This window comes from Aythya fuligula, chromosome 8 (assembly GCF_009819795.1).
Source record: "Aythya fuligula isolate bAytFul2 chromosome 8, bAytFul2.pri, whole genome shotgun sequence".
Taxonomy (NCBI): domain Eukaryota; kingdom Metazoa; phylum Chordata; class Aves; order Anseriformes; family Anatidae; genus Aythya; species Aythya fuligula.
Window position 1 is genome coordinate 19,987,252 of NC_045566.1, and position 12,590 is coordinate 19,999,841.

Here is a 12,590-nt window from a genome sequence, read left to right on the forward strand (position 1 = left end):
ATGGCCCTGGGGAAGCAATTTGTACAGGGAAGGGAGGGTGGGGAAGGAGGGCCTGGCTGACTGCTGGCATTCATGCAACAGTAGTCAGCACTAGGAGAATCAGAAATGATCTGAAAGTTTCATGAAACTTGAAGAAAACTTAGCCAAAAAAATTGAAGCCCTGAAAATTGTCAGAGCTGCTTCAGTGTAATAAGGAATAAGACTCTGGGCAAGAAAACACTGGGTGGGGGGACCTAGCTAAAAATGTCACCCAGACAGACAGTGGTTACAACTGCAATGAGGACACATGTCTACTTGGAAAGCATGCTGATATTCAGGCAGACAACTCCACAGAGCAACTGCAAGGGTCATCTCTGGCCATCTCCCCTCATTACCGAAGAGGTGAGCAAGGGATCACTCCGTATGTCCCTTGAGGATGCTCTCTGTCCACCCCAAGCATTGCAGAGAGCACTGAAGTCTCCCCTGAGCCTCCTCTTCCCCAGCCCAAACACCCCCAGCTCCCTCAGCCGCCCCTCACAGGATTTGTGCTCCAGTCCCCTCACCAGCTTTGTAGCCCTTCTCTGGACACGCTCCAGGGCCTCCGTGTCCTTCATGTAGTGAGGGGCCCAAAACCAAACCCAGCACTTGAGGTGCAGCCTCACCAGAGCTGAATACAAGGAATGATCACCTCCCTGGCCCTGCTGGCTGCACTATTCCTGATACAAGCCAGGACACTGGTGGCCTTCTTGGCCACATGGGCACACTGCTGGCTCATGTTCTGCAAATGGGGCAGCTTTGTGAAAGCTGTTCTTACCAGGAACAGAGTCAGAGCTCTTAAAGAGGTGGGAAATGCACCGGGTAGCTAACAGCTCTGACCGCGTATGCAAATACATAAAAGATGCAGAAGCACTCTTCAGTGCTGTTAGCCAGACAAAGCTACGCTTCAAACAGACTTATCCAGCTGCTTCCCACCAGGACCACACTGAGGAAGAAGGAAAGCTTGGTTAAAGGAAAAATCATACAATCTGTACTTATTTCCTACGTTTGTACTCCCCCCCCGCCTTCTACAAACAGCAGCAACAATGCAATGGGATGAAGAAGTTGTTGGTTAGGAGGATTAAGGTACTGATAGTGGAGAAAGATGTTCCTACAAGTTATATGCGCACACATTTGTGCAATAGACTGAAAATCTTATTTGGGACTTCCACTGTATCATAAATAATTACAGGCCAAGAAGTTTGTGCCTCTCCCATTCCCACATTTCTGCACAAATAAAGCGCATTCCCCCCAGCCTTCCAGCCCCATAGCCATTGAGGTAAGCATAAATTTTCTGGATTTTCAGCAAGAGTTGTTCTATAGATTCACAGCTAGGATTCTTAAAGATCTTATTTTAAATTAGCAACTTCTCACCTTCCCGCCCCAGCAGACGTTTTTGCTAACAAATGCCTGGTTTGTCAGCAATTCCCTTTCAAGCAGACAGACTCACTGCCGACTAACCCCGAACATGCATTCAAAGGAGCTAGAGCCCTAATTAAGTAAAGCTGTTGGAACAATGGGAAAATATAGTGGGTGAAAAAGCTTGGCCATTGTTTTATGTTATTTATAGATGGAATAAGAGTGCACAGTTGAACTAAATCTAGTGCTGTTTGCACAAAAAGCCATTTCTTCAGCAGTAAAGCTGCTCGGTCCGTACTGAGGATGGCCATTAGTCAGCGCTGGCTTTTAGGACTAAAGCCGCTGACCATCTTCAAGACATTTCACTGTACGCTTCCACATCTACATCACACACGAAGCCTTTTCATATATCAAGATGTGTGAAAGTAGCTCCCCAACAGAACACCAATGCTTGACTGCTCTCTACCTTGTAATTAGCAGATTATAATGGCTCTTCACTCTAAATCCCTCAAGATCCCGTTATTTTCTTGTTGCATGACTCAAGTCAGCTTTCATTTTTGAAAGAAAATTACAAATCCTAACCTGTGAAACACGATGAACTTCCAACATATAAGTTTTTTTGTTTGTTTGTTTTTTGTTTTTTTAAAGAGTTAAACTAGTAAATGACAATTCCTCCCATCAGGGTAATACACTGCACACAGAATTATCTTTTTTCCATTGTCGTGATACAATCTTTAATCGATGAATGGGTGCACAGTACAATTGTTTAAGAGCAATGCACAACCCATTATTTCCCTGCGTTCCAGAATTTACTTCATGTGCCATCACAACTGCCTAACATTAATCCCTTCTGAATAAATTTAACAGAATACTATCTCCACTAGGAACATCAGGCCCAAGCAGAATTACTTCTTTAAGCTGAGAAGTTCTTTAAAGAAGTTCTTTATTTATTGTCTTACACGCAAACTATGCCATACCAAGACTTTTCAGTAGCAGCACCATCCAGCTCTTCAGGTTTTAAATCTGGAACAGAACACACATGCCTAAATGGTGAGTTTTTTAATCCTTGGAAACTGTATTTTTATCTTGTTCTGAAGGTAATTCCTTTATACACGGAGATCAAGCCTCCTTAGGCTTATCTGAGGAAAAAAATGCGATGACTAAATAAATCTAAAAAAGGTCTCATCTGTGCTTCTTTCTAACTCCAGCTGTAGATACTGAGGTTTTTTCCCCTCTCCAAGTTTATAAATGCTACACAATCACACCTGCATAGCATAATAAAGACATTTTCTTAACACATTAACCTACAGATTTACAGATGACAACACTCCTTTGGCTTGCTTTCTTTGGAAAGAGTTGCCCACAACCATACATGCACTCATGAAGCTTTTTCTCATGTAGGAATCCATGGGTACTCTATAAAGGGAAAAAGCATTCAACCAAATTAGTTTTCCTCATCCTGCCTCATGCAGAGCTTGAAGCTTCTTCACGAGATCTTCACGAATCTAGCCTCCCTACGAAGTGAGAATAGGCAGAAATTCAGCATCTCATTGAATCCCTGCCCTCATTTTTCTGCAATTCCATACTTTAACCTCTTTTCCATGGACGCTTTTATTAGGTTTTCTGACACTTCCACATCTGGCATTTTCCAACTGCAACTCCCAAAACATGAACATATCCTTCTTTCCTACCCTAAGAAAGCATCCCCGAAGAAGCAGTCTGCTCATTTTGGGATTTTACACTTAATGTATTTTCCTACTTCTATTCAGACCAAACTCAGCACAAGAAGATACCACGCAACTGGAAGCTTATTTGCTACTATATACACCCAGGTTTCTGTATTCACAGCACGCGGGTGCTCAGAGGAAAGCAGTCCAAGGCTTGCTCCAATGACACACTCAAATAAGTAGTAAGCTATCTCTCAGCCAAGTGAGAAATCACTTTTTCATAGCATGACCATTCTTTTCAGCGTGCAGCTCTCAAGAAAACAAGCTCAACAAGGCAACTAAAGACCAGGCTAGAAGAAAAGAGGCACACACATGGACGGAGCTGCATGCAACTGGGCACCGATTTGCTCCCTTCTGAATTCAAGATGCAAATGGGGCCAATGAAACTGCTTGGAAGAGGGCAAAGAAATCTGTACAAAGGGAAGAGCCAGCCAGCAAAGCCCACCCTAGGAACTGCTGGCATGTTACAGGCAACCACCTCTGTAATTTAGTCGTTTTGGAACCAAACTGCTTTTGATGAGTGCCTAATTTATTTAGAATACAAGATGAGAATAACTTGTCACAGGCTTATTACTCTGCACCTAGTGCATGCTGAACTACACAGCTTAAACAGCTGTTGCACATCCATCGTCAGGCCAGGTAGAGAGACATGTTAAAACCAAATTATGTTGCTATTAACATACACACCCACCAACCCCTCTCCCTCCCCAACGGGCAAGTTTTCTCCTCCTTTACATGTGCAAATACTGAGCCCCACTGCCCATCTATCTGTGATGAGATCTCTAAAGCTGCTCATTTCTATCACCATATACTGTGGGATTTCAGCCACTCCCCACAAACAATCAGCTCAAGGCCTTGAACAAAGCGCCAGCAGTATATAAATATAGCTTGCAATAAGCCTACAAAAAACATATACATAAACATGCAACACATTAGCATCAATTCTGCAAAACCACAGGAAATAGTTAGGCATTAGTTTTGTGAAAACAGCTTTTAGCATCTATTCTATTAGTACTAAAGCCCCCAAACATTCATTTGGCAATTCTACATAATGCGATGCAGCGCGGCGCTCGACAACTGCATCGTCCAAGAAGTGCATTCTTATGCCCATACATTTTCCTCCTTCCCTCCCTCCCTCCTTCCTCTTCTGTTTGTTGCACTCAGTCATTACCTCATGCTGGAGGTGATGAATTTAATCTCTTCGCAACCAAGGTCATGCCGCCCTGCCCATCAGTGCTGCATGTGGCAAAAGGAAGCCCTGGGGTGCGGGTATTACTATTGTTATCACTGCTGCGTATGCCTCCCTCCTAAACGCTCATTTTTTAATCAGAGAAAATGTGTGATCTGAGAAATCACCACCAACTCTGCATATGAGTACTCAGAAGTGTGACCTAAATCTGGTGCTTTAGATTTTCATTTCGTGCAGACCAACTGCAAACCATCAGGGATCAAAGGCTGTAAACAGAAGTCACTAGAACGTGAAAAGCCTCTTCAGATCTAGCTCCCCCGAATTACACAAGCAGTTTACTCGACAAACACAGCCTACTGCGAGTGCTGCACAGCCCAGTCCCCAAGCACAGCAAGGACCACTGCTCCCAACTGCTGCCCTGGGCTGCTGCGGGGGAAGGAACAGAGAGATGCTGCTGGGAAACCCCTGAGAGATGCCAGAGACATCCCTGGCTATGCTCCTCAGCTCCTTGCTCCTCTGGAACTTGGAGCACTCTCCTTGCCCCACTGCGAAGGGCAAACTCCAATTTGTTTAAACCCTTCTTCATGTTTAGATAGCTCTCCTATGCATCTCTTTCACTCTAAAGATGTGTTCCCCCATCCCTCTCACCTTCTCTTTACTTCTTCCTTCTCATTTTCAGCAAGTCAGTGCTTCCTCTCCCAGCTACACTACATCCAACACTTTCCAGCTGCTCAGTTCCCTCTTTCAAACCTTCACACAGAAAGGGACAACTCCCTGGTTTGTGCAAAAACACTTCCATCTTTCCCAGACCATCTGTCCATATCCTTTGGGGATTTCGTATGTGAGGGATCAGTCCCTCACATAGGTTCTCTCATCACAACCCTACTTTCAGTGCTCTGTTCTCCAGTTTCAGGTGCCCGACCTACAGCACCATGCCACGTCTTTGCATCTCCGCTCTCCCTGCCTTTGTGAATCCAGCCTTGTAAATCCCGCTTCCCTTTATTTCCAACCCTTTTGCCTCCAGCACACTGTCACTAACACCAGCGTGCACGTTTTGCTTGGGTTCAGAAAAGGAATGGACGAGGGCTGACCCTCCGCTCCAGCCCCAGCATCCAGCCACTTGACCAACCGCACCTGCTGCCGCACGCCTCCTCTCTGTACTTCCAGGCCCCTGAACTCCTTAGTGCACGAGGATGCCATACCTCTTCCCCTGGTGCTGCCTTGGCTGTCAGCTACAGCTTATTCACCTCAAACATCTGCCTGGTTAGAGAACAGAAGAACATAAGGAGGCAGAAGCCTTGAGGTTAGAGGCTGAAGCTCCACGTGACTTTGTGGGAAGATATAACCACTGCTGGGCCAGGAGCCGTCAGCAGGAGGTGATCCACGTCAGCAGCCTGGCACACACGTTCCCCCAGACATCCTTCCTTTGCTGCTTTTTTCCTGGAACACCAAGCTAATTTCATACGTCATCTGCTACGTCGAACTGGAGCGTGCACTTCTGAACGCTGACAAATGGTTTCTAAGTCAGTCCAAGAGGAATGGTTCAATGACACCTCCCATGCCCTCCAAAACTCAGCGCACTGCTGATCCTGCCAATGGTTTCCCCAGGCCATGCACTGGCGGTGAGGTCCTGAATTAAAACAGTCTCCACATGGAGACACCACGGAATAACTCATTAGGTGGCCAAGCTCCTGCTTCCCTTTCTCTCCCAATGCCATTTACGTCCTTTAAGTTTCCAGTACCAGTTTAATCCTCTAAACAGGGGGAGTGCTGTAGGCTTAAAATTGACCTAACCCACCTTGATGCTAATATTTTAAATTATTAAGTCTTAGTTCTCTAATGCCAATAAATCATTTATATGTGCACATTTAATTAACAATCCAATCAGTAAAAACAACTTAGCATTCACACAGCATACTTTACCAGAGGAACCAAAGACACATTACAACATTAATTAAGAGTAACAAATGTCCTGGTGAGGCAGCTGAAGCATTATCCTACTTTGACATGTGGGGAAACCGAGGCAGCACCCCCAGTGGATTTGCTCAAGGTTAATCCAGATGTTCACAACGAGGCACTGAAGACAAGAAGCAGCAAGTAATCCCCCTGAGATTTCACTCTTCTAATAAGCATTCCTTTTCTGAGCTGTGCCATTTATTTATTTGCTGACGAGAGACCTGTTCCAGCTGCACTCCTCTCCCAGACGGACCAGGGGCACAAACCCCATCAGGCACACTGAACCCCTCCAGCCCACAGCAGCCTGCCAGGTGAGGCTGAAGGCACCAGGCCCAATGTGCTACCTAGCCGAGGGGTTGGGACAACATGCAGTGGCCCTTCAATGTCAGAAAATACCAGGAGCCCCACCATCCTTGCTCCTCTACAAAGCTGTGGCTTCACCTGTGCTTCAGGCCCTGCAGAGCCCCTCCTGCTGTTGCCCCTTCCCTTCTCACATCCACGCCAGCTGTTTGAGGACATGCTCCGTGTCCTGAGCCTAAACAGTTCTGGATCCAGCACTTTAGTTTGATTCCCCTGGTTGGTACAGAAAAAGCAGTGGTTCTTGGGACCGATGCTATAGCTGACAGCCAAATTGATTTGCCCACAGTGCTGTCAGTGATGGCTTTTTTTTTTTGGTAGCGCCTGGCAGCCACCTGGAATTCAGCACAGCAGCCCATCCCAGGCAGGTCCAGCCTTGTGCTTGCTGAAGCTCATTAATTCTGCTCTGTATGCAGTTACTTGCTGTTGTAATGCTTTAGGTTTCCCAATTATCACGTGATGAAGCATTTCAGACCCAGATGATGCCTACTGTCAGTCCCTTTAATTCAACAGCATGCCTGTAAGCAAGAACAGCTGCATTTTTGGAAGTTTTCACTGAAATGCAGAGGAGCTCATCTCCTCAACCTCTTTGGCAACTGGATCTCTGAAATCAAGGGACCTGAGTACCGATGCCTTACGACGGCAGGATGCAGAGCCGTCCTTCTCTGAGCACAGTGATGCACAAAGCCTTGCTTAGCCACATGGGACTAAACCCATCGCATGACACTGTCCCCTCAAAGCAAAAGTGGAAGAACAATTAATGCATTATTGTCACAGATGGTGGAAATCAACATGGGAGAAGGGGTTAATCCTAAAAGATGTCAGGAATGGCAGAGAGCCAAGCTGAGTCAGGCTGGCTGGGTCAGCAAGAGGGGAAGGTTTTGGCAAAAAAAACTCACAAAATGGCTGATGGACTAAGGAAATGAATTTATTTAAAACTGATAACGGATTCATACTCTGCTACTGTTCATTTTATATGGCTTGGCTGTCAAGCCTTCAGGGGCAATAAACTGTCACTTGCTGTCTGCTTGGACAATACCTAGCAAATTGGATCTTATACCGATTGCAGCTCCTCTGCGTTGCCCTAATGAAAGTCACCTCCACCTGCCACACATGCAAAAAAGCTCACGTTCAGACAAGCCGAACCCAGACAGCTCATTTGTAAGCTTTAACTGTAATAATGTTCCCTGAACATCCCCATCCGTTCTGACGTGAAATCCCGCCGCCAAGCCAAAACAGAGCCCTGATAGCACAGCAACGAGGGAGCCGCGGCGGATGCTGCGCGGTGCCTGCAGCAGGCTGCTGGCTGGAGACCACGATCCGTCACCTCTGACTGCAGCTAGGCGAAAGGGTCGGGGCGACGGTGGTTCAGACTGCACAGGTTAACGTCTCCCTCTGCAAGCAAGCCAACTTTGAAGGCTCGGGACATATGTTAAAATCCTGACCGGTTTGTTAATGGGTCTTGGAATGACGCTGCACAGGGACTCGAGCACTCTGATACCTGCAGAACACACATTAACTATTCTGGATGCTCATGCCAGCTGGAAAAGAAACACGATGGTTTCGCTGCATCTGCAAGGCTTCTAATTGTGTTTCTGGATGGGCCAGAAGTTTGGCAGCCATGGAAATCAAAGCCTTCATTTCTCTTTAAGCCAGGGCTGGTATTTCTAACAGCAACTGGAACAAAACCAAGGGTTTAAGTGCCAAGGCTGAGGATGCTGTTTGTAGGGGGAAAATGACAGCACACCTGAGATGCTATACCTCCACCCAAGGCTGCACACAGGGAAGGTAGGGGTTTAGGTGCCTGCGTGGGAAGCAGAACTACAGCAAGGGCAGGGGAAGTGAGGCTCAGCAGGAGAATGGAAATATCTGACCCCTGTCAGGCTGCTTCTACCCTAAGGGCTGCAGCTGCGTGGTGGTAAGAACAGAAGAGGAAAGGATACCTGCCTGCAAGACGGCCCAGCCTGTAGCTGTATAAACCACTCCAGGAAATGTAAAAATAAATATACACAAAAATATATATACACACCCACTTCCTTTTTTTTAGGGCAGGAGAAAATACACAAGCTGCAACTCTGAACACAAGTGTTTTCACAGAACAGTTTTCACCACACTGGAAGGAGAAGTGTCAGGGGAAAAAAAGTTAGAAAAGATATCAGGGGGAAGGCACAAGGACAAAAATCCATGAAGCAGCCTAGAACATAGCATGGCTTGTGTATCACGAGTGAAACCACCAGCACCTGGTGAGAAAAGGGACAAATTGTTTCTTGCAGAGAAAGTGTTAATATTAGTATGTATCTAAGCTCCATGAAGTTATCCCTATATTAGTGTTATTTATACCATACACCTGTTTTGGAAAGAGGAATTGATTTAATGAATAAAAGTTTAATTAAGGTAAAACAATAGTTTCCATTAATCTTGAAACAATTCACAACCTGCTGCTCTCCTTTAACTTTCAATCCAGCTAATGGTATAAACAGGCTCAACTGCAGCACTACATACCTGAAACCTCCTGCAATGCAGACAAAGCAGCGCTTTACCTAGAAACAGGAAGCCTTCTCTCCCAAAAATAGCATTTCAAAGTGCTCCAAACACAGCAAGCAAATATTTTCACTGGCCAGGGCATCATATGAACACAAAGGAAAATCACACGGTAGATAATCTGTTGATAAACTAGAGGTTGCCACTGAAAACCAGCTACAGCCTCTAGTCATTTTCTTCCTCTGCTTTCTATTCTGGTGCAACAGGGTAAGCATGGATAAGGATGGGGCAGCGGCGCTGGGCATCCTCCCCCAGTCCCCCAGGCAGCAGAGCCAGCCCCCAGCTCACCCACAGATGAGAATGAGGTTGGAGCCAGGCTGGCTCGAGGTCAGCATGGTCTCCATAAATCCTTATCGTCATGAGCATATGCACAAGGGAGCTGAACTGGACCTCGAGCTGGGTCATGCTTGCAAGGCTGTCAGGCAGGGTGCTGCCTTTCACTGAAAGAAAGCGTGGCATTGCTGAAGGAAGCTATGTTGCAGCCCGCCTGACATTTTTGCGAGTCAGCTCTCAAAGGAAGGCCACGTTGCAAAATATCAGCGTTGATTACCAAATGGTACTGCTGGTGTTGAAAGACATACAGTAAATTGAATTTTAATAAAGGTATGACTGTACATAAAAGGTGAAGAACTTCATTAAACATAACCATGCGGTGTACAGATGATACATATGAGGCTGTTTCTCTAATATCCTACTTCTGATGCTTTCTCTACTGCATTTACCTGGGGGAGAAGGGAGCAGGAAGAGACAATGGCTATGCCTTAGCTACTGAGATTGATGAGAGCACAGCTTTATAGCTTTAGTGCAGTAAGTGCCAAGCATGACATCTTCCCTACTTAGTTCTGCAGAATGAACTATTCAAAAGGTAATAATGAACTTCACATCATCTGAAGGACTCAATTGTGCTCTGCTGCCTGCTTCCCTGATCCCATCCATCTAAAACAGCCCAGGATCCAGAAGGACAAGTGAAACCAGCAACAGAAATGCACCTGAGAAATCAGAAATCACTGGGTCATTCAACTGTTGAAAAGCGTTTTAGATTTAAAAACTATGAGAATGCAAAAATAATTGCAATCCTTGGTGGGTTGTTAAGTCAGAAGAAAGATGTAGGATGTCTTTAGGTAAGTTCACTGATTGTGAGAGGAGGAAAAAAACCAGCCACCCTAACTTGACACACAACCCTTACAGCCAGAGAGAAATTTCCCTATTCTTTCACCTCACCTCCCTGCAACTCACTCGCCTTTTGGAGGGACACCAGGACATGGCCTCTGCATTCTAATTGCATTTGCTACTCTACTGATTGCGTGGACTTCAGTGGGCAAAATCAGTGGGGCTCACGTATCAGGTATTCTCCACAATACTGGATGAGAAGTCATCTGAAGCTCTAGATGGGTGTTTTTGTCTACAGCCTTTAAATAATTCAGGGAGAAGAGCTGTCAAGCTGAATCTGCAAAGCCCCCTTGACTTTGTACTTACGCTATTAGCCCGACTGCCTATTGTTTACAAAGACGAAAGGGAAAACATTACAGGTTTATATGTCCGCAGAGGAGGGGAGTCAAGGACTAGAATAACAAGGGCTATCCATACAGAAGCCAAAAAAATGGATGGGAAAGCAGAAGATTCAATAAACGAAGTACAGTTGTACCAGCAAAACAGCAGAAGAAAGTTTCTGGTTCAGTCATGCTATAAATAAACAACGCCAGTGGTTGCATGCATGTCATTCTTTAAAAAGGAAAACCCCAAATGCAAATGGTAACTTCAATTAATTAGCAATTAAAAGCACTATTTTTCAGATACACAGCTGCAACCACCTCTTCCAGATCTGTCTCACTTCTGCAAAACAGTGACAGGAACCAGGCAGCAGGCCAGCGCTCATCCAAAAAAACTCAAGAGAGCAATTCCATCCTCCCTGCTTTTCCTTTCAGTACCTGGGCTTTCTGGGCACACAAACATGGTCAGGTCTGTTGAAGATTCACTGGAGCCTGTCTGGGGACACCAACAGATGACTGCAATGGCCCTTGGCATGCCAGGGAGCTCTCACACTCTGAGGTGCCTTTTAGATACTAATATATGGATATATTTAAGTGACTCTGGGACATGAACAGCTTTGATGGGCTTTTGCACAGTTATTTTCAACCAAAACTGTAAAGCTGGCTCACAGCATATTACTGCCTCTAGAAGCAGCAGGACAAACTGAGAAGGAAGGGGAACCCCAGGACGTGGAGACCTGCTCCATCCCATGCACTTTTCCAGCAGAATTTAATCACCTCTCCAGCCAGCTTGCTATAAACCTAACGAGGACTTGAAAAAAGGACATTTTAATACAAAACACAACAGCTCTGATTATAGTCTTTGTTTACTACGGGGCTGGGCTACCCCTAAGCAATTATGCTTAGCTTTGGGTTGCCAATGCCCCCCTTTGGACCTTCACAGCTGGCAGCAGAACAAGCTGTGAAAGCAGCTGCAGGAGCTGTATCGGCCCATTTTGGCTTAAAACATGTATGGAGGGGAACGATCCAGTTTAGTTGGCTCTCCTAAAGCAGACAGAGACCTCCACTTTACTCTAGGAAGACTGCAACAGTGGACAAAACACTCTTCGTTTGCCCACGACTGGTCCCAACTGGTCCAGCAGCTTCCAGCCCTCGACAACTTGATTAAAACAGACTTTGGTACAGTCCTTTATCCACAGCTTCCGCCTGCATCAAATCCTAAATGAAACGTGATTGAGTGCATGCAAATAAGCTGGAGAAAAGAGGATTCAAATAATCGAAAAATTATCATTAAGTGCGCAAGTTTAACTCAGAAGGTCAGAGTCACTCTGGCCACAAGAAAGAGGCTGCACAGGACACAGGCACAACAGGGCTTGACAAGGCACGAAAGGCTCCTTTCTTATTCACTTGGTGACTGCTAGCTAGCAGCAGTGCCTGAAGCTGCAGTGCCTTTAATAAGCCCCTAAATCTCCTGGCCTTGACTACCCTCCTAAACCACAGGGAGCAGCGTGCCAGCAACGTGCTGGCTGCCAGTGTCCTTACAGCAAGGCCATTAAACAACACGTACACTTTTTTTTTTTTAGATGCGGTACATGCATCTATTACCAGTTCCCGAGTGTTACTGATCACAAACCATTTTCTTGTGGCAGTCCTCAAATTATGTGATGGACTATCAAGCTTGCAGGTCACAGCCTGGAAGTCCTCAAATTAGATGCTCCCCTCCACCCCATGCTCTCATCTTGCTCCTCCAAAAGCGAAAAAACAAACCTAAAAAAGATGAAATCGTTATTCTGTGCTGTAACTGGAGATTTAAGACAACCTGCATGCTCTACATGCTTCCTGCTGAAAAACAGGAGATTAAAGAGGCATTAATTCTTAAAAGTTATGTTTTTGTTGTTAGCATTGCTGCAGCATAAGCACAAAGTCAGGGCTGGCAGCAGCAGTGGGAGCGAGGGG

General features: G+C 45.7%; 1 protein-coding gene and 1 non-coding gene across 2 annotated transcripts in view; both read right to left on the reverse strand.

The window, feature by feature from the left end:
• The window catches only part of COP1 (COP1 E3 ubiquitin ligase), a 125,042-nt gene that overhangs the window by 6,626 nt on the left and 105,826 nt on the right, over window positions 1-12,590 (reverse strand). The window lies entirely within an intron of this gene.
• On the reverse strand, window positions 11,641-11,765 carry LOC116492272. Its single transcript, XR_004253582.1, has one exon.